Source organism: Musa acuminata, chromosome BXJ1-5, assembly GCF_036884655.1.
Source record: "Musa acuminata AAA Group cultivar baxijiao chromosome BXJ1-5, Cavendish_Baxijiao_AAA, whole genome shotgun sequence".
Lineage (NCBI taxonomy): Eukaryota > Viridiplantae > Streptophyta > Magnoliopsida > Zingiberales > Musaceae > Musa > Musa acuminata.
The window spans coordinates 20,857,717-20,880,297 of record NC_088331.1 but is presented as its reverse complement, the minus strand read 5'-3'; positions in this window follow the sequence as shown (position 1 = coordinate 20,880,297).

Genomic DNA, 22,581 nt, shown 5'->3' with positions numbered 1-22,581 from the left:
CTTATTCTATTACTCTTACTAACTTGATTCGTACATTAAGAAGGTTCATATAGTTTGTTGTCTAATATAATTTGCATTATAATGGTCATATAAGTTAATGATCAGTTTTTTATTTAACTATTTTGTTATCAATATTAACTTTTAATAGTATATAAACTTTCATAATAAATATTTAAATAATCGCTCAAACTATCATCTATTCTAGTATGAAGATCAAAAACAAAAACAGCAAGATAAATCAACCGAATATCAAGAAAATAATTTATCTATTTTATTTTCATTACCGTGATAATCATATTTAAATCATAATCATGTTGATATTCTTTTAAAGAACTAATAAAATTAATATAAATAATTAAAAATATGTGCATAATAAGATAATAAATATTGAATATGGTGTAAGTAGCATCATTAAAAAAATTTAAAGATTCTAATTTTTTTTTCACAAACATTTCAATGTTGTGGATATAATTGATTTGTCTGACATTATTTATAATAAATCACATAATAATTTTTTATATTCAAATTTTCATCAAATAATTCATAATTAGAATTCTATTAGGTAGGAACATCCCTAGTAAATCTTTTAGGCTTTTTGTCATTTAATTTATAAAATATAGTCAACTCTTTTATTATTTGTGGATGAAAAAAATAATCTGCTTAATGGGAGAAAGAAAAGTTTCAAGAAAACTAAAACCTTCTTAGATATATAAATTTAAAACATGACAAGAATACCTTGTATGAAAAAAGAAAACCATCAAAAGCCGATTAACACACTTCTTGTAATTTAGGAGTAGAAGTAGTATTTGTAGATATATTATCAAGATCAATTGAAACAATTTTAAAATACCAATTAGTACTATGCTAAAATAAGTATTATCATTATACAAATGTTATCGGTAGTATGTCATTAATTAAAAACTCCAAAGGCAATAATTTTTTTGCATGGTCGAATCACTATCATTTCAATAACATATGATACCTATATAGGAGTGCATTTGTTAGTTATCATTTCTAATATCAGCAAAAAACGACTATCAAAAGCTTAAAAGGAATTTTATAAGTCTCTTTTTTTTACAAGGATTATGCAGTAAGTGTAGAATGAGAAATACATCGGACAACATAATTCAAGCTACTTTCACAATAATCAATAAGTTTGACTTTTCACCAAAATTAAAAGATAAATATTCGACGGAAATAGATCTAACTAGTTCATCATCATTTTTTTAGTTAGATACTTGAAAATCTATATTTGGTTTTTTCTTGTGTTGGGTGTTTATTCTCAACATGCTTGCGAAAGGTCTCATATCCATCTTCTTTGAATTTGAAAATTTGAGAGCAACAGTTGTAGATCACTTAGAAGGAACTGAAATGAAACTTGAAGATCTTTGACTTGATTGTTTTGGTCATTATATCGAATTTCTCTAACTCAATAATGATGTACTGGATTTCTTGGGTTATCATGATCGAACTTTCAAAATTCTCCTTGAGCATGAATGATTTAGTGAAGTAGTAGCTTTCACTTATCATTGGAATTAGGGAAAGTGCTTAAGAGAGTGTGAGAGAGCTTAAGATTTTTTAAAAGAGTATTATGAATGCTTAATCAAATATGAGGAAGGTTTGAGTGGTATGTAAGTAAATAGATTTTTCAAAGGGTTTTCTTCTCCAAAATGCCCCAAAACTAGTTGTTATTTAGCTGTTGGAAGAGATAATTTTTTTTAATATTTTATATTTTATATTTTATAATTATAAAATAATTATCCTGAAAATATATAACTATTAGATGGGCAAACTAGTTATTTACTCCTCCAACCCTCAAACTATCGATCACTGGATCGTTGGTGAAGCTTGTTTGACCAATTTTTTATTTTAAATTATGGAACTAATGATTCGAGTTGGAATTGGAACCGTTAGTTCAATTTTCTATAATCAAAAAATAAAATTAAACTGTCCAAAATATGTTCCAATTCTATTGAGAACTAATAAATTATCGACCTAATTTGATTCCGGTTTGAACTGAACCGTGGACAAAGCTATCGTTCTTTCTTTAATATCAAAAGTTTCCTTAGCATATTTTTAGGTAAAAATCTGCTTCGGATCATATGATTTATCTCTTTTTGTTATATGTTTCTCTTCTTATTTGAACTTAATTAGCTCCACTGAGTTGAATGCATTTTGCTCCAATTCTTGGTCAGATCAAAGCATAGAGAAACTTCTTGATTGAAATGACCGTGTTTATGGTATCAGTTCAGAGAATAAAAAGACTGACAGCGCATATTTGGCAGAAAAAAAAAGTCTGAAAAGAAAAAATAATGTTGCTTTATGTGGAATAAGAAAGAAGGTTGACAGCCTCTATCTCTCATCTCATTTTAATTCTATATCATGGTATACCAAGCGTATAATTTAAATAGCATACTGATATACCAGTGTACATGTCGCCCCAAACTGTATTGGTAGGCACTCATAGGAAATTTTCTTTTATTGGTGAGCCATGTTGACCCATAGCATACTAATCTATCTTACAAGATTATCGGAACTATTATTTAAAACATTTTTTTTAACCTTTATTATATATATATATATTAATATTAAGGAGAAAAAAAGTGTGTTAAACATAAGTATGGTTACAAAATACAAAAATCACTATCACGTGTAAAGCATCAAATACATCTCACGAGGAGACTAATCTCATAGTTAGTGAGATAAATAAATCACATACAAGACTCATGAAAATCTTGTCATTTATAAGGAAATTGATTGATCAATTAATTTCTTGATAGATAAAAAAGAAATCTAAAGTTTTAAAGCACTCCAAAAAAAAAATGAATGAATTTCTAAGGTAATCCAATAATATTACGATGCAATATTAAGTATATCCATATCAAATTGTGAATCAAATATTCCTGATGGGATATAAAGAGGAATAACCTTTGTATATGAACAAATACTAGAAGATCATAATACGTAGTGGAATAAAATGGAAACACAATCAAACAGAAACACCAAGATATACGTGGAAAACCCCTTCAATGTGAAGGGTAAAACCCACGGGGCAAACTAGAGATAATCCACTATGAGAATAATGAATATACAAATCTCAATCTCTTGCCCAAAACCCTAGCAACAATCATAAGAGAAGAACTGGGATACAAGGATCACGTCACTGCCCACAATATCTAAAACCTCCCCAAGTAATCACAGCAAGAGTCTACTGTAGATTTGATCTAACCTGAGATGAGAACACTGCTAGATGATTGAGAACTGTCTCTCTGCGTTGTCCTTATCTTCTTCCCTTTCTTTCTCTTCCTTTTCTGCCTTGTTCTCCTTCTTCTCTTTGGAATCTCGTGGCCCTCAAGATCTGCCTCGTTGCTGCCTTTTTATAGCATTTTTCTGCTTCTAAAACACAATCAGCACACCCCCCTAATCTTAATTAGGGTTAGGTTAAGAGGGGGTGTGGGTTGTGGGCTGCCCTAACCCACATGGGCTGAATATGGGCTATCAGCCCAACAACCTCCCCCTTCAGCCCATAAGGGAGGTTGTCCCATGACTCCTCAATGTGAAGCCATGCCGACCAGCTGTCGGCATATCTCCTATCTTTCTTTTGGTAAGATCTTCGTCAACATGTCTGCTCCGTTGTCATCTGTATGAATTTTCTGAAGTTGCAACTGCTTCTCTTCAAATACATTTCGAATCCAGTGGTATCTGACATCTATATGCTTTGACTTGGAATGAAACATTGGGTTCTTACACAAATGGATGGCACTCTGGCTGTTATAATGCACCATATAATTTTTCTGTTTCAGCTCCAATTCTTGTAAGAATTCTTTCATCCATAACATTTCTTTGCATACCTCTATAGCAGCAATATATTCTGCTTCTATGGTGGAGAGAGCAATACACCTTTGTAACCTGGATTGCCATGACACAGCTCCCCCTGCAAAAGTAAGTACATAACCTGAAGTAGACTTTCTCGTATCTATATCTCTTGCTATATCTGCATCTGTGTAACCTGTCAACACAAGTGATCCACCTCCAAAGCTTAAACAAACCTTAGAGCTCCCTCTGAGATATCTAAAAATCCACTTCACTGTTGCCCAGTGCTCTTTGCCTGGATTTGCAAGAAATCTGCTAGTAACACCCACTGTATATGCGATGTCTGGCCTCGTACATACCATTGCATACATTAAACTTTCAACTACTGAAGCATAAGGAACCTTTTGCATTTTCTCCTTCTCCTCATCACTTGACGGACTCTGTTCTAAGCACAACTTGAAGTGACCTGCAAGAGGAGAACCAACTGGTTTTGCGTTGCTCATACTGAATCTTTCCAATACCTTCTCGATGTATTTCTCCTATGACAACCAAATCTTCTTGTTTTTCCTGTCACGAGAAATCTGCATGCCTAGTATTTGCTTTGCTGGCCCCAGGTCCTTCATTGCAAAAGACTCACTCAGTTCCTTCTTCAACCTGTCAATTTTAGACATATCTTTCCCAAGAATAAGCATGTCATCAACATAAAGTAAGAGAATAATAAAATCCTCACCAAACCATTTGATGTACACACAATGATCTGAAGCCGTTCTTTTGTATCCATTTTCTGTCATAAATGAATCAAACTTTCTGTACCACTGTCTTGGAGCTTGCTTTAGCCCATACAAGCTCTTCTTCAACTTGCAGACAAAATTATCTTTACCTTTGACTTTGAAGCTTTCTGGTTGCTCCATATAAATTTCCTCCTCCAAATCACCATGAAGGAAAGTTGTCTTCACATCTAATTGCTTAACCTCCAAGTCCTGGCTAGCAGCAATACCAAGAGCAACACAAATAGAAGACATTTTAACAACAGGAGAAAATATCTCTTCAAAGTCAATACCTTTCTTTTGACCAAAGCCTTTCACAACCAATCTAGCTTTGTACTTTGGTTGAGAACAATATTCTTGAGTCTTCAACCTAAAAACCCACTTGTACTTTGGTTGAGAACAATATTCTTGAGACCTTCATTCCATTTAGTAGCAGCACCAAATCATAAGTGTGGTTCTTCTGAAGAGCATCCATCTCTTCCTGCATAGCAACTAACCACTTCTCTTTCTGCTCACTCTCAACTGCTTCCTGGTAAATCTCTGGTTCACCTGCATCAGTAAGCATCACATACTCATCTGTAGAGTATCTTTTGGAAGGTTGACGTTGTCTAGAAGATCTTCTCAACTGAGGTTCTGCGGGAACTTGCTCTCCTACTTCTTCTTGCTCAACATGTCCTGCAGGTAAATCAACATCAGGCTCTACACTATTTTTCTGCATATCTCCCCCATCACCCTGATATACTGGAGGAATAACTGGGTCACAATCTGCTAATCCTTCTGCAGAAGTCTTGGCTGGTGCCTTCTTCTTCAAATCCTCAAAGGTTTGATCCTCAAAGAAGATAACATCTCTGCTCCTGAACACCTTCTGCTTTTCTGGATCTCAAAGCCTGTAACCAAACTGATCATGTGAGTAACCAAGAAAAATATATTCTTTAGACTACCATCCAGCTTGGACCTCTCATTATCTGGAACATGTACAAATGCACGACAACCAAACACTCTCAAATGCCTGTAGAAAACATCTTTCCCTGACCATACATGCTCTGCAACATCACCATCTAGGGCTGTACATGGTGATAAGTTGATCACATCAACTGTAGTCCTCAAAGCCTCATCCCAAAACCTTTTGGGTAGCTTGGCCTGCGAAAGCATACATATGATCTTTTCCATGATGGTGCGGTTCATCCTCTCTGCAATTGCATTATGCTGAGGTGTACCAGGAATTGTCATCTCATGTTGGATCCCATGTGACCTGCAATAGTCATTAAACAATCCCGTATACTCACCACCATTATCTGATCTTATGCATTTCAATTTCCTTTCTGTCTCCCTTTCAACCCTGGCATGAAACTCTTTGAAGACATTAATAACCTGATCTTTGGTCTTCAAAGCATAGGCCCAAACTTTCCTGGAAAAATCATCTATAAAAGTGACAAAATAAAGTGCACCACTTATACCAAGAACATCAACAGATCCACCAGGAGTTTTTGTCCTCAAAGGACCACATACATCTGTATAAATACGATCTAAGGCATGCATTTTTCTAGACAAATCAACACTAGCAAATGAAACTCTATGTTGTTTACCAGCCAAACAATCAATACAAGGGTTCAGATTTATACCTTTGAGATCTGGTAATACCTCTCTCTTGTAAAGAGCTTGCAGCCCCTTCTCGCTCATGTGTCCCAATTGCCTATGCCGCAATTCCATACTGAAGTCTTTCTTTGTAGCATTTAACTGCTCACCATAAGCTTTAGCTTGCAACCTGTACAAAGTATTAAATTTCTTTCCACTAGCTATAACAAGAGAACCCTTACTGAGCTTCCATTGCCCTCTGTGAAATCTGCTTTCATACTCTTCATCATCTAGTCTTCCAACTAAAATTAAATTCAGCCTCAAGTCAACCACATGCCTCACATCCTTAAGTACTAACTTGCAGCCAAGGTTGGTCTTTAAATGGATATCACCTATGCCAATGATGTCTGCTGTGCCATAGTTGCCCATCTTGACAACACCAAAGTTTCCAAACTTGTATGTAGCAAAAAACTCTCTTCGAGGTGTAGCATGATAAGAAGCACCTGTGTCAATCACTCACTCAAGATCCTGACACACACAAGAAAAAATATCATCAGAAGGAGACAAAATCAAATAATCACCACCCTGCACTGTAGTTGTAGTATTATCCTTTGACTCTGTAGACTCCACTTCTTTTCCCTTTTTCTTGTTCTTCTTAGGTTGCTTACATTGGTTCTTATAATGTCCTTTCTCACCACTATTATAGCAAACAATATCTTTTCTTGATCTTGACTTGCTCCTACCCATACGTGAACTGCTTCTAGACTTTGACCTTCCTCTGTTCTCTGAGATAAGTGCCTGTGAATCATTCTGAGATGTTGCCGAACTCTTTCTTCTCAATTCCTCATTCAACAAACTGCTTGTTACTTGACTTATAATGATAATACCATCTGGCGCAGAATTACTAAGGGAAACCACCAGTGTCTCCCAACTTTCTGGTAATGAACTGAGAAGTAATAATGCCTGCAACTCATCATCAAGAGACATTTTCATAGAGGATAACTGGTTAGTAATACTTTGTATTTCATTCAAATGCTCAGCAATAGAAGCATCCTCTCTATATTTTAGGTTCACAAGTTTTCTGATCAAAAAAGCTTTGTTGCCAATTGTTTTTATTTCATACAGACTTTCCAATTTTTTCCAAAGAGAATATGCAGAAATTTCAATAGAAACATGGTGAAAGATACTATCATCAAGCCATTGTCTAATAAACTCAATTGTTTTTCGATCTAACCTCTTCCACTCATCATCTGTCATAGTTGTAGGTTTTGCACTATCCCCTTGCAAAGGTCCATACAAATCTTTGCAATACAAGAGATCTTCCATTCTTGGTTTCCATATCATCCAATTATTTCCATTCAAACTAATCATGCGAGAAATATTACTGGCCTCCATGTTCAAATACAAAAATTAAATCACCAAAACCCCGCTCTGATACCAGTTGATGGGGATATAAAGAGGAATAACCTTTGTATATGAACAAATACTAGAAGACCATAATATGCAGTGGAATAAAATGGAAACACAATCAAATAGAAGCACCAATATATACGTGGAAAACCCCTTCAATGTGAAGGGTAAAAACCACGGGGCAAACTAGAGATAATCCACTATGAGAATAATGAATATGCATGGTAGTAATACCCTTTGTGGTTGCGATCCAAAAGTGTCATGTAGACTTGGAGATACAAAGTTAGAAATAGATTCCAACTTACACCAATGGCCCGAGTTGATGTAATGTAAGTTATAGTTATGATTTTAATATGTAATCTCTTACATCATGCATAACAACTTAGATAATGATATCATGAGATCTTTAGGTGTTTGATTTAGATCTACGATTTCTCTTAATCCACATATGATAGATAATAGTTGTGACGGATAGTTTTTTATTTGCTTATGAAACTATCGTTATTTCAATGATTGCATACACATGCCAATTCTGCATTATATCCCTGTAGAGACTCAAGATAGATTACATCTACTCAAAATGGCTCTTCACACACATACTTAAAAAGTGCATTCAAAGAGTAAATGATAAACACTTTCATATCCTTAACCGCATAAGTAGTAGGAAGAACTAGTACAAATTCTTTACTTCCTCAGTCTATCCAATATACTCAATTTATTTAAACAAATAAGTTAATAGATGAAAAAATACCATAGTATGTTACTCTTAAACTAAATAAGATTACTCCATTCTACTATAGTAGAAAGTTCATCCATGGCTATACAAAAATAAAATCATCGAATGTTACAATTTCCAAAACATGCAATCTTTTCGAGTACGGGAAAAAGTGTTAATGTTAACTAGAACATCCCAAATAGGGATTAAGGTCGGCGAGTGAGAGTGACCAATAACATATGTTCCACTCTTGTAAATTTTAGAAACTCCAGTTAAACGGTTAAGCATGAATTCATAATCAATATAGTTCTTTGAAGAGAGTTTTAGGATACCTTTAGGGTACCACGGATCAAGCTAACAAAAAATATCATTCTCATTTTCAATTATATGAAAAACTATCGATTCAATATGTACCTTTGTTTGCAATATATTCTTGAAGCTCCACGAGTAAACACTAAGAGTTAGGATGGTCCAAATAAAGTTTCGAGTTAAATATCATCCCACAATCTATTTGACCTTAAGGGAATCCTTCTTAGAGCCTATTATTCATATGAACCGAAGTAAACATGCTCGGTTTAGGATTTGAAGGCTTCGAATCCCAAGACTCTCTTCTTGTAATAGTTTATAGACGTCGTGTAAAGCAACTTTATGGAAGGCTTTTATTGTCATCCCCTTTCCATAAGAATCGAGGTATTATTTATTCTAATCGACGAATTACTATTATAGTAAAATGAACACGCTATATTAGAATAATTTTTTTCCAATCATAACTGATTTGATCAATAGGGTATAATTAGCATAAGAGAAGTAACAAGTATTTCATTTTTTAATTCTACATACTATGGATTATAGGAGGACAACACAATCAAAGAATTATAATATTTTGTCGATAAGAGGGGTCCCAAGAAAGTGTCGAGGAGATACCGATAGGCATATTTCAAAGTGTTGATGTCTTAATGAATTTATCTAGGGAATCTCACAAAGAAAAAAAGAGATTTCCTACTATTTATCCTCGAGATCGAATCGTTTGTAAATTAAAATAGGATGTCCCAAATGAAAGGTGAGTATAACCAATTATATATGACAATTCTGGTATGAATGAATGCTTCATTAGGTAACGACCTGATTTAACCAATGAGAAAGATTTTGCATGACAATTAGAAATAAGTAAGGGGCCATGGGATAGCCTCATCTAAGGCTCCTTCTCCCTTTAAAGAACCCCACACTTTTTTCATTTAGATTTATAGTAAACATTGAGTTTGTAATGCAAGCCTGAATCCACTTTATAAACTGTGCAAGAAAGCTATAGAGCTCTAAGAAATGGAGAAAGTCCCAATGTACAGAGTCATAAATCTAATGAAGATTAGTTTTCAAACTTATTCATGGAGGGCCCTTTGTTGATATTATAGTTATGCATGATCTAGTGGCACAAAGCTATGTTTTCATGAATTAATCATTGTTTTAAAGAGGCATGTTGATTTGCATCGCTAATGTCATAGAGTACCTTAGCCAACTTATTAGAGATAATCTTAGATATGAACCAACAGAGAACTTTACAAATTGAAAGAACTTGAAATCCTCAAAAGATTGAGGATTCTTATTCTTAGGGACAAGAATAAGAGATGTGATATTTACCTAAGTAGCTTCCCTAAGATGAAAAAATTATTAATAGTTGTAATAACATCTCGCTATATAATATGCCTACAAGAGATATAAAAATGAGCATTAAAGTCATTAACTCCCGAAGCATTATCTAGGTTAGATTTGAGAATAACCTCCTTAATCTCCTTAGGAGCAATCGGTTGCACAAGAGTCAATTTGGATTCATTTGATAGTTTTTGAACCTTCGTAGGAGTGAAATGCATCTATGAGACAAAAAGGGTTGAATATATTTTTATAATAGTTGACAGCTTCTTCATGAATTTGGTCACTTTTAATATATTACCATTGGAATCCATCAAGGAAAGAATAGAGTTATGACTCCTAGAAGCATGAAGGGACCAAAAGAAGTAACAAGAATTTGCATCACCCAATTTTAGCTAACGAACTTTAGATTTCTATCTAAGCATAGGTTCTTCAGCTTTAAGAAGTTTACGTAGCTCAAAGTGAAAGGCCTACTCATGTTTACGAAGACTTTCATATATAGGGGAAGAATCAATGTCTTTTCAAATTAGACACAATGGGTTTTAAATGGATTTCAAAGAGTTATTACATTGTTGGTAGACGGTCCAAGACCAAATTTTAAGTCTTGCCTTACGAGATTTCTGTTGAATCTTGGATTTTGATGATGAAGTCAATTGTCATTTGTTGTCTAATGTATGTGTTGAGATAAGTGTGCAGGATTGACTACGATGAAAGTAAGACATGCAGCAGGAGTTGCGCCGGAGTCATGACAATGATCACGTTGGGAGTTCGAGAGCTCGACGGAAGTTCGAACAACCGTCGGAGGTTCTGCGGGAACAAATCCGAGAAGTCCAGAAGCTTGCCAAAGGAGCTCATCGGAACTTGCCAAGTGGATCATCGCAAGTCCAGGAGTTTGCCGGAAGTCCGCATGAGCATCATCGAGGGTTCGTCGGATGATCGACGGAAGTTCGCCGGAAACTCGCCGGAAGAAGAGATTGACGCACCGGAGCAAGCTGCAGAATTTGTCTTAGGAAATAATCGTAGTTAGCACATTGATTAAGTTAGAAATGGGAGGTGGTCCCATTAGCTTAATCTTGGGGCAATTGGGCCCCTGAAGAACTCAAATTGGGCCGAATGGATCAACCCATTCGGACCCAGGTTGCTGTGGGAGGTGCAACCGCCCAGGTAGGGAGGTAGCACCGCCCGGGCTCAGTCTCCGAGCGAGACTGGGCGGTACAACCTCTTATGTCAAGAGGTAGCACCGCCAGAGCTCAAGTTTCGAGCTCTGCCAGGCGGTGCAACCTCTCCAGTCAGGCGGTGCAACCGCCTGAGCTCGGTCTTCGAGCTCTGGCAGAGAGGTGCAACCGCCCCTGACAGAGGTGGCACCGCCTAGAGGCTCAGTCTTCGAGCTCTGCCAGGCGGTGCAACCGCCCCAGTTAGGAGGTGCAACCGCCTGATCCCGGAATTCCGGGAATTGACAGATTTGAGCTCCAAATTTGAACTGGGTTGGGGCCTATAAATACCCCACCCATTCAGCACTGAAAGCACAGAACACACACTCAAAATCTTGCTGTCTTTCTGTGATTCTTAAAGCTCAAAACTGTTAGTTCTCCTCTTTCTGTTCTTCAAAGTTTGAGTTGTAAAGAGAGGAGAGAAAACTTCTGTAAGGGTTGTCTCCTAAGCCCGCCAAAAGGAGTGAATCTGTAAGAGGGTGGTTGGCCTTCGCCTATTGAAGGAAGGTCTTTAGTTGACGTCGGTGACCTCATCGGTGGAGGAAGCCAAAAGTGGAGTAGGTCAAGATTGACCGAACCACTCTAAATCTCGGTTTGCATTTCCCTTGAGCATTTTATCTTTACTGCAAACTTTTCAATAGCTTACTACCCTCTATGATTTTATGAACGAGTTTCAAGGTTCAGACGTAAATCTGCGTTTAGACGTAAATATGCGTTTAGACGTAAATATGCTTTTTCACATGATGATCTTATTGCAGATTGCATTTACGTTTTGAGTTGTACAATAGCAGCACACTGCCTTTATACTTCTGCTTAAATTGCGTCTTATCTAATCAAGTGATTTACGAATCGACACTTAGACGTAAATATGTTTCTTCGTACGAACGTCGGATTTCAGTTTGCGCTGATATTCTGATTTTCATCATAGCTGCAAACTGCCTGCATAGATTGACTATAACTTTGCTTAGTATCAACTTTCATACAGAGTTGTCTTTATCGTTCAAACACATCTTTCGGTTTTAATCGCAGAAAGTGTTCCGCTGCACTAATTCACCCCCCCCCTCTTAGTGCTCTCAATCCTAACAATTGGTATCAGAGCCCGGTTAACTCTCAAACGGATTAAAACCCAAGAGAGATGGCTTACGCCGGAAACCAAGAGGGCCATTCTATTACACGTCCACCAATGTTTAATGGGACGGACTACACCTATTGGAAGACCCGAATGAGGATTTTTCTTATTTCTATGGACGTTGAACTTTGGAATCTTGTAGAGAATAGTTTTTCAAAGTCTTCTCTTCCAATGATCGATTGGAATGATTTGGAGAAGAAGGCTTTTGCTCTTAATGCAAAGGCTATGAATGCCTTATTTTGCGCACTTGATAAAAACGAGTTTAATCGTGTTTCGATTTGTGAAACTGCATTTGATATTTGGCACACACTCGAAGTGACTCATGAAGGCACAAGTAGAGTGAAAGAGTCAAAAATCAATCTTTTGTTATACTCTTTCGAACTTTTTCGGATGAAACCAAGTGAGACTATTGGCGACATGTTTAACCGTTTCACGGATGTCGTCAACAGTCTAAAAGGATTCGGAAAAAGTTTTTCGGATTTTGAGCTCGTAAATAAGATTCTAAGATCCCTTCCTAAGAGTTGGGATCCTAAAGTCACTGCTATTCAAGAGGCAAAAGATCTAAACAACTTCCCTCTTGAAGAACTAATTGGGTCATTAATGACCTACGAGATGACTTGCAAAGCTCATGAAGAGCAAGAAGACATCCTTCCAAAGAACAGGAAGGATATGACACTTAGAACTTTGGAAGACCACTTGAAAGAAAACTCAAGTGATGAGGACTGTAACGATGACTTGGCACTTCTAACAAGAAAATTTAAAAAATTCATTAAAAGAAATAAGTTTAAGAATGACACTAAAAATAAACTTGAACCCAAGAAGGACCAAGTTATTTGCTATGAGTGCAAAAAGCCGGGACACTACAAGAGTGATTGTCCCCAAGCCAAAAAGAGAACAACAAAGAAGAAGGCGCTCAAAGCAACATGGGATGATTCGAGCGCGTCCGAAGAAGAGGAGTCCAACACCGAGCAAGTTGCTCATTACGCCTTAATGGCCATCGGAGAGGAGGTAACAAATTTATTAGATGCAGATTTATCTTTCGATGAATTATTAAATGCCTTCCATGACTTATTTGATAAATGCAAGATTATCAATAGAAAATATAAATTGCTAAAAAAGGAGCATGATAGTCTTACTTGTGATTTTGATAAGTTAAAAACTAAATATCATGATAGTTTAAATTCATGTATCAAATGCCATGATCTAGAAACTCTCCAAAAAGAAAACCTGCTACTTAAGGACACCTTGAAGAAATTCGAGGTTGGTAGCAAGTCATTGAACATGATCCTTGCAAACAAGGGTCACATTCCAAAAAGGAGTGGAATTGGATTTGTGAGAAGTCATCACCTAAATCCAACCACCTTTATAAAAGGCCCCATCTTACATGTTCAACACCAAGCCAAATGCAACTTTTGTTGTAAATTTGGACACAAGACGCATTATTGTCCATTCAAGAAAATTAGTCCAAACAAATTGATTTGGGTTCCTAAAGGAACCATGATAAACTCTATGCAACATGATAAACAATGTAGATCTATCTTTGAGGCACCCAAAAGCAAATGAGTACCTAAAAATCATCCTTTCTTGTAGAAATCCACACCATCGCAAGCTAGGAGCAATAGATGGTACCTTGATAGTGGATGCTCAAGGCATATGACCGGAGATCCATCTCAATTCTCTAAGCTCACTAGCATAGACGAAGGCTATGTCACCTTCGGAGACAACAACAACGGTAAAATCATTGGCAAAGGAACCATAGGTAACAAATCCAACTTCTTTATTGAAGATGTTTTGTTAGTTGATGGTTTAAAACATAACTTCTTGAGCATTAGTCAATTATGTGATAAAGGATACACTGTCAAATTCGAATCTAATGCTTGCATCATTGAAAAACCACATAAGAACATGTTTATGATTGCATTAAAACAAAATAACGTATACACTATTGACATCAATGATTTGTGTAATGAAATGTGTTTTGCGGTTATGAATGAGGATGCTTAGCTATGGCATAGAAGATTAGGTCATGCTAGCATGAAACTAATTACTCAAATATCATCTAGAGAACTTGTAAGAGGAATTCCTCATATCAAGTTCATCAAAGATAATGTATGTGATGCTTGCCAATTAGGTAAATAAATTAAGGGTAGTTTCAAAGCTAAGAATCAAATAAGCACCTCTAGGCCCTTATAATTGATCCATATGGACTTATTCGGACCAATCTCTACATCGAGTCTAAGAGGTAGCAAATACGCCTTTGTCATTGTTGATGACTATAGCAGATATACATGGACCTACTTCTTAAAATAGAAAAATGAATGCTTTAGATATTTTACCAAGTTTTGTAAACTTGTTCAAAATGAGAAGGGTTCTATGATTTCGTCAATTAGAAGTGATCATGGTGGAGAATTTCAAAACTATGATTTTCAAGAATTCTGTGAACTCAATGGATACAACCATAATTTCTCTATTCCAAGAAATCCTCAACAAAATGGGGTAGTAGAAAGAAAAAATCGAAATCTACAAGAAATGACAAGAACCATGTTGAATGAACATAGCCTACCCAAATATTTTTGGGCCGAAGCCGTAAACACTGCATGCTATATTTTGAATAGAGTTCTAGTAAGACCCTTACTCACCAAAACTCCTTATGAGTTATGGAATAACAAAAAACCTAATGTCTCATATTTTAAAGTCTTTGGGTGTAAGTGTTTTATCTTGAATGAAAAGGATAACTTAGGAAAATTCGATGCTAAATCTGATGAAGGAATCTTTCTTGGTTATTCTTCGGTTTCTAAAGCTTTTCGTATTTTCAATAAAAGAACTTTAATTATTGAAGAATCCATCCATGTTTTTTTCAATGAGATTTTCGAAATTAGGAAAAATGATCTTGATGATGATGTTAATTTTGATTCTTGGAATTTAAACGAAACCCCGTCTCCAACTAGCAACTTGGATGCATCCACTTCCCATATTTCCTTACCCAAGGATTGAAAGTATATAGATGCTCATCCTAAGGAGCTAATCTTAGGAGACACATCAAAGGGGGTTCAAACACGATCTTCTCTTAAAAATTTTTGTGCCAACGCCGCTTTTCTCTCCCAAATTGAACCCAAGTGTGTTGACGAAATCATGAAAGATGATTCATGGATTATCGCAATGCAAGATGAATTAAATCAATTTGAGAGAAATGAGGTGTGGACGCTTGTTCCTAAGCCAAATGACCATTTAGTTATTGGTACTAAATGGGTCTTTAGAAATAAGCAAGATGAAAATGGTATCGTGGTTAGAAACAAGGCTAGATTAGTGGCCAAAGGTTTCAACCAAGAAGAAGGTATCGATTACGAAGAAACCTTCGCTCCTGTGGCTCGATTAGAAGCCATAAGGATGCTCCTTGCCTACGCTAGTAGTAATAATTTTAAGTTATTTCAAATGGATGTTAAAAGTGCTTTTCTTAATGGCTTTATTTCCGAAGAAGTCTATGTTGAACAACCTCCTGGATTTGAAAATAATAGTCTCCCTGATCATGTGTTTAGATTAACTAAAGCTCTCTATGGTTTAAAACAAGCTCCAAGGGCTTGGTACGAGAGACTTAGTTCTTTTCTTATTGAAAATAATTTCATAAAAGGCAAGGTTGATACTACATTATTCATCAAGAACTTTGAAAATAATTTTCTCATTGTTCAAATTTATGTTGATGATATTATCTTTGGTTCTACGAATGAATTTCTTTGTGAATCGTTTGCTAAAACTACGAGTCTTGAATTCGAAATGAGTCTAATGGGAGAGTTAACATTCTTCTTAGGTCTACAAATTAAACAACTAAGCAATGACATCTTTATTAGTCAAACTAAATATGCTATGAGTTTACTAAAAAAGTTTAATATGAATAACTCAAAAGCTATTAACACTCCTATGAGCACCTCCACTAAGTTAGAAATTGATGAAAGTGGAGAAAACTTCGATCAAAAAACTTATAGGGGTATGATAGGAAGTTTACTTTACCTCACTGCAACTAGACCAGATATCATGTTCAGTGTAGGACTTTGTGCTAGATTTTAATCAAACCCTAAGATATCTCATCTCAAAGTAGTTAAAAGAATACTCAGATATCTTAATGGTACCACAAATCTAGGATTATGGTACCCAAAATCAGAGAATCTTGAGTTAATTGCTTATGCTGATGCAGACTTCACTGGTTGTAGACAAGATAGAAAAAGCACATCAGGAACATGTCAATTCTTAGGACATGCCCTTGTTTCCTGGTCATCTAAAAAACAAAACTCGGTTGCACTATCAACAACCGAAGCTGAATATATTGCAGCAAATGCATGCTGTGCACAAGTTGTTTGGATGAAAAACACCTTAGAAGATTATAAAGTTCATCTTAAAAATATTCCCATTAAATATGATAACACAAGTGCAATATGCTTAACAAAGAACCCTATACAACACTCAAGAACAAAACATATTGATATCAAACATCACTTTATACGAGATCATGTTACGAATCATGATGTAATCATAGAGTTCATTGATACGAAACATCAACTAGCTGATATCTTTACAAAACCTCTAAGTGAAGAACAATTTGATTTCATAAGAAGAGAATTAGGAATGTTGATATGTCCGAATACTTAAACTAGTTAAAATTATTTTTCGGACTTTATTGAATGATCAAATCACTTGATTACTATTACATGCCTTGGTATCACTTGATCAAATAACATGTTGGAAATTATGTGTCAAATATAAAAATGTTTTTGAAAATTAGTAGCTTACTCATATCCGAATGCATGAAAGAGGTTATTTTCGGATTTGCTTAACAATTTGAATGCTAAAAATTGGATTTTCCTGTACACTCTTATGAAATTTTTTTTTGAAAAATGAGTTTCCTCCTTCAAGCACAACGAATTATAACATAACAAGGAGAAGAGATATTCAAAGCATTATACATATCATGCCTTCCTTATATTGTTCTTCTGGAATTACATCTACCATACTTTTTGTTGATGACAAAGGGGGAGAAATATATGAATTGATATGTTTGCTATCACTAATGTTGATATGGTTGATGCTGATATGTTTACTAATGATGATATGGTTGCTATCACTGATGCTGATATGTTTGCTATCACTAATGATGATATGGTTGCTATCACTGATGCTGATATGTTTGCTATCACTAATGATGATATGGTTGCTATCACTGATGCTGATATGTTTGCTATCACTAATGTTGATATGGTTGCTATCACTGATTGCTATCACTGATGCTATGATTAGGCTATACTTGCATCACCAAGAAATATATGATTGCTATCATTGCTATATGCTCTGTATCAAGATATCAAACAAAAATTTGCATCATACGAGCTGATATCTTACCATGTGATGCAATGCTACACTTGCTAAAATATTCGAAATGTGTACATCATGTAATGATATCAAAATCTTGCTTCACAGCTTTACATGTCGATATCTTACAATATGATGAATTGCTACAATTACCATCATTCAAACTTGTTATATTTGAAAATGTATGTCAAGCCTTGACATCATCTTCAAAGAAATACATCATGATAGGAATCATGATGGGAATATGTCTCTTGAATTTATAAAGTTTTTAAATTCAAGAAGTATGGCATATAAACAGGGGGAGTTAAGGTTAACTCCATTATCAATTGATTGTCATCATCAAAAAGGGGGAGATTGTTGAATCTCGGATTTTGATGATGAAGTCAATTGTCATTTGTTGTCGAATGTATGTGTTGAGATAAGTGTGCAGGATTGACTACGATGAAAGTAAGACATGTAGCAGGAGTTACGCCGGAGTCATGACAATGATCACGTTGGGAGTTCGAGAGCTCGACGGAAGTTCGGACAGTCGTCGGAGGTTCTGCGGGAACAAATCCGAGAAGTCCAGAAGCTTGCCAAAGGAGCTCATCGGAACTTGCCAAGTGGATCATCGCAAGTCCAGGAGTTTGCCGGAAGTCCGTAGGAGCATCACCGAGGGTTCGTCGGATGATCGACGGAAGTTCGCCGGAAACTCGCCGGAAGAAGCGATTGACGCACCGGAGCAAGCTGCAGAATTTTTCTTAGGAAATAATCGTAGTTAGCACATTGATTAAGTTAGAAATGGGAGGTGGTCCCATTAGCTTAATCTTGGGGCAATTGGGCCCTTGAAGAACTCAAATTGGGTCGAATGGATCAACCCATTCGGACCCAAGTTGTAGTGGGAGGTGCAACCGCCCAGGCAGGGAGGTAGCACCGCCCGGGCTCAGTCTCCGAGCGAGACTGGGTGGTACAACCTCTTATGTCAAGAGGTAGCACCGCCAGAGCTCAAGTTTCGAGCTCTGCCAGGCGATGCAACCTCTCCAGTCAGGCGGTGCAACCGCCTGAGCTCGGTCTTCGAGCTCTAGCAGAGAGGTGCAACCGCCCTTGACAGAGGTGGCACCGCCCATAGGCTCAGTCTTCGAGCACTGCAAGGCGGTGCAACCGCCCCAGTCAGGAGGTGCAACCGCCTGATCCCGGAATTCCGGGAATTGACAGATTTGAGCTCCAAATTTGAACTGGGTTGGGACCTATAAATACCCCACCCATTTAGCACTGAAAGCACAGAACACACACTCGAAATCTTGCTGTCTTTCTATGATTCTTAGAGCTCAAAACTGTTAGTTCTCCTCTTTCTGTTCTTCAAAGTTTGAGTTGTAAAGAGAGGAGAGAAAACTTCTATAAGGGTTGTCTCCTAAGCCCGCCAAAAGGAGTGAATTTGTAAGAGGGTGGTTGGCCTTCACCTAGTGAAGGAAGGTCTCTAGTTGACGTCGGTGACCTCGTCGGTGGAGGAAGCCAAAAGTGGAGTAGGTCAAGATTGACTGAACCACTCTAAATCTCGATTTGCATTTCCCTTGAGCATTTTACCTTTACTGCAAACTTTTCAATAGCTTACTGCCCTCTGCGATTTTACGAACGAGTTTCAATTTTCAGACGTAAATCTGCGTTTAGATGTAAATCTGTATTTAGACGTAAATCTGCTTTTTCGCATGATGATCTTATTGCAGATTGCATTTACGTTTTGAGCTATACAATAGCAGCACACTGCCTTTATACTTCTGCTTAAACTACGTCTTATCTAATCAAGTGATTTACGAATCGACACTTAGACGTAAATATGTTTCTTCGTATGAATGTCGGATTTCAGTTTGCGCCGATATTCTAGTTTTCATCATAGCTGCAAACTGCCCGCATAGATTGACTGTAACCTTGCTTAGTATCAACTTTCATACAGAGTTGTCTTTATCGTTCAAACACAGCTTTCGGTTTTAATCGCAGAAAGTTTTTCGCTGCACTAATTCACCCCCCCCCCCCTCTTAGTGCTCTCGATCCTAACAATTTCAGCATATGAACTAGAATAAACATACGAGTAAAGGGGGTACGACCCTTGCATCCAATAGAGAGTTCCAAACCTTGTCCACTACCTTTGACACCCGTGTGATGTAGAATAGATTAAAAAAAAAAGATAGTATAGTTTTTTCAGATAGAAAACGAACGAACTCACGAAGAAAAATCGATAGTACAATCATATTTACTGGAATGAGTTTTTCGTACAAAAAAGGAGTGAATGTACGAACAAACGTCAACAGTACAATTGTGTTTGCTAGAATGAGTTTTCCAAATATAAAAGGAGTGAACTCAGGAAGCAACTTTGATAAAAATGAAAAATAGCTCACCACCAAGTTTAAAATCACAAAGGGATATAGAAAGTTCACTACCCCAAGGATTATAAACGAGGATACAGAATTGAAAAGAAAAGACTCACCACTCAAGGATGCATCCAAGAGATACATAGTTTAAGGGGGTACTCTAAGAAAGTTTCTACCAAAATATCATTAGTTTCTAAAGTTTCTTCTAACTCCTAAACACCAAAATAAGTACTAGTACATGAAACAACCCTTCATGCATAGGAAATTGTAGTAAATTAGACATTCCCTAGTCAACTTTTAAAAACTCCGAATGAAAAATCTAATATTTGAATAAGGGAAATCTCTTGTTACCCTTTTATAGGTTGCTATTATGAATAACAACTAAGGCGTGTATTTCCAAATATCCAGAGGAAGAAACTATTTTTCTGAGTCAACAAAGCTAGAAATCTAATATTATTAACTAGAACATGATCCAGTTTACACTTAATACGTTGGAACTACTTTATTTGATCATGTAATGCCTTTTCATTTTTAGGTCAAATAAGCCTATAAGGTAATTCGAGATTTTAGTAATCGTTGAGTTTGGATCACCCACTTTATTTTTAGGATAGAAAACTGTATTAAAGTTGCCCATCACAACCCCTAGGCCTTGAATAGTTCTACAAGATTGGAGCAGAGTTTACAATATTGAGACCATAGACTATAGAAAAGTTAGAAAGATTCTTATGAACGAATGTCCTTAAGAAACCAGTCATGATTTGATTGGACGAATGCAACATATCAATCAATGAACACAAATAAAGGATTTCAAATATACTAAATCTAAGAAGAATCAAAATCTTAATTTCTATGATATCTCCAATCTCGAAATAGGTTTTTAAAAATAGATTTGACTTTAATTTATTGAATTCGAGGCTCCATAATAAAGAAGCATTCAATATAATATTGAGCAATAATAGTATCCCTAACAAATTTTTTATTTATAAGGGGCATTAAGTCCCTAATATTTTACATTCCAAAATTTATCATAAATAAAAAAATGAGTTTAGAAGGTTTACTCAAGGGGTCTAAATTAGCAACCCTTATCTTTTTCACACTCAAAACAACATTAGAAAACCTATCAGCGTCCAAGTGGCAATTAAAGAGGTTTGGAGTAAGGTAAATTGCTAAACATAAATGCAAACCAGAGAACACACCAATTTATAGTAGTTCGGTCATCGTGACCTACATCTACTCCATCGATTCCTCTTCTGTTGAGGCCACCGGCATCCACTATCGATCTTCCTTTACTAGGCGAAGATCAACCTCCTTCTTACACTCCTCTCCTCCTTTTTACAAGTTTAGGAGTCAACCTTTACAAGCACTCACTCCTCTCTTACAGAATTCTAACACTTAAGCTAAATGAGGATCTCACAAGAGATTTCTACAACGTTTTTCTACTTTTAAACTCTCTGTGCTTGTGTCTTTTAACCAGGAATGAGAGGGATATTTATAGGCTTCAAGTTGATTCAAATTTGGAGCCTAAAAACATCTCATCCTGGGTTTCCTAGGCACGGTCGCTTGTGCTAGGCGGTACCACTGTTAGAGTTAGTCTGACACTAGGCGGTACCACCGCCCAGACTGGCGGTACCACCACTTGTAGCCTCTCGGAGGTTGTGGCTGGGTGGTACTACTGCCTGACACAATCTCGGAGACTTTGCCACAACGATGTCACCTCATGAGGCACTATTTGGGCCTCTCATTGGGCCCAATACAATCCTTACATGGGCCTAGTTGGCCCCTAATTGGGTCAGTCTAAATCCAAATTTAATTACGTACTAATTATGATTCTTAAGACATTTGCTAAGTTAAACAAGTCCCTTCTATCTTGGTTTCTTCCGACGATCTTCCGGTGAACTTCCGACGAACTCTCGGCAATGTTCCAGCGGACTTCCGATAAGCTCCTAAACTTCACAATGATCTTCTTGGCAAGTTCCGACGAGCTTCTTTGGTAAGCTCTGAGACTTCTCGGCAGGTTCCGACAAAACTTTTGATGAACGTCCGGACTTCCGACGAACTCTCGAACTCCCAACGAAATCGTGTCCTTGACTTTGGGACTTCATTTTGCTTCATGCCTTGCTTCGTAGTTAATCCTGCACATGTAAAAATTCACTTCGATCTAGATAATTAATACTAAGCATTAATCATGTTGTCCGGCATGTCATTGGTCCCTCGATGCTTCGCCCGATTATTTGGCGCATCGTCCTCTCTTGCAGCCTATTGCCCAATCGGTTAGTTGACTCTATAACTCTGATATCCTTATCGCAATATCCGTTTTTCTTGGTCCGATGTCCAAATCCATGGCCCGAAGCCTTCTGTCGATACCTTGACCGATCTTCTAGCCCAATGTCCAAACTTTTGACATATTTTCCCTTGGCCCAACATGATTCTTCCTGTTTTAATTATCTCATCCTGATCGAAGCATCTTGCGTCACTCAAAATATAAATTAAAATCATAAACAATTATCAATTGGTTTCATCATCAAAATATAAGATTCAACAATCTCCCCCTTTTTTATGATGACAACCAATTGATGACGGAGTTAACCTTAACTCCCATAATTTAAACAAACTC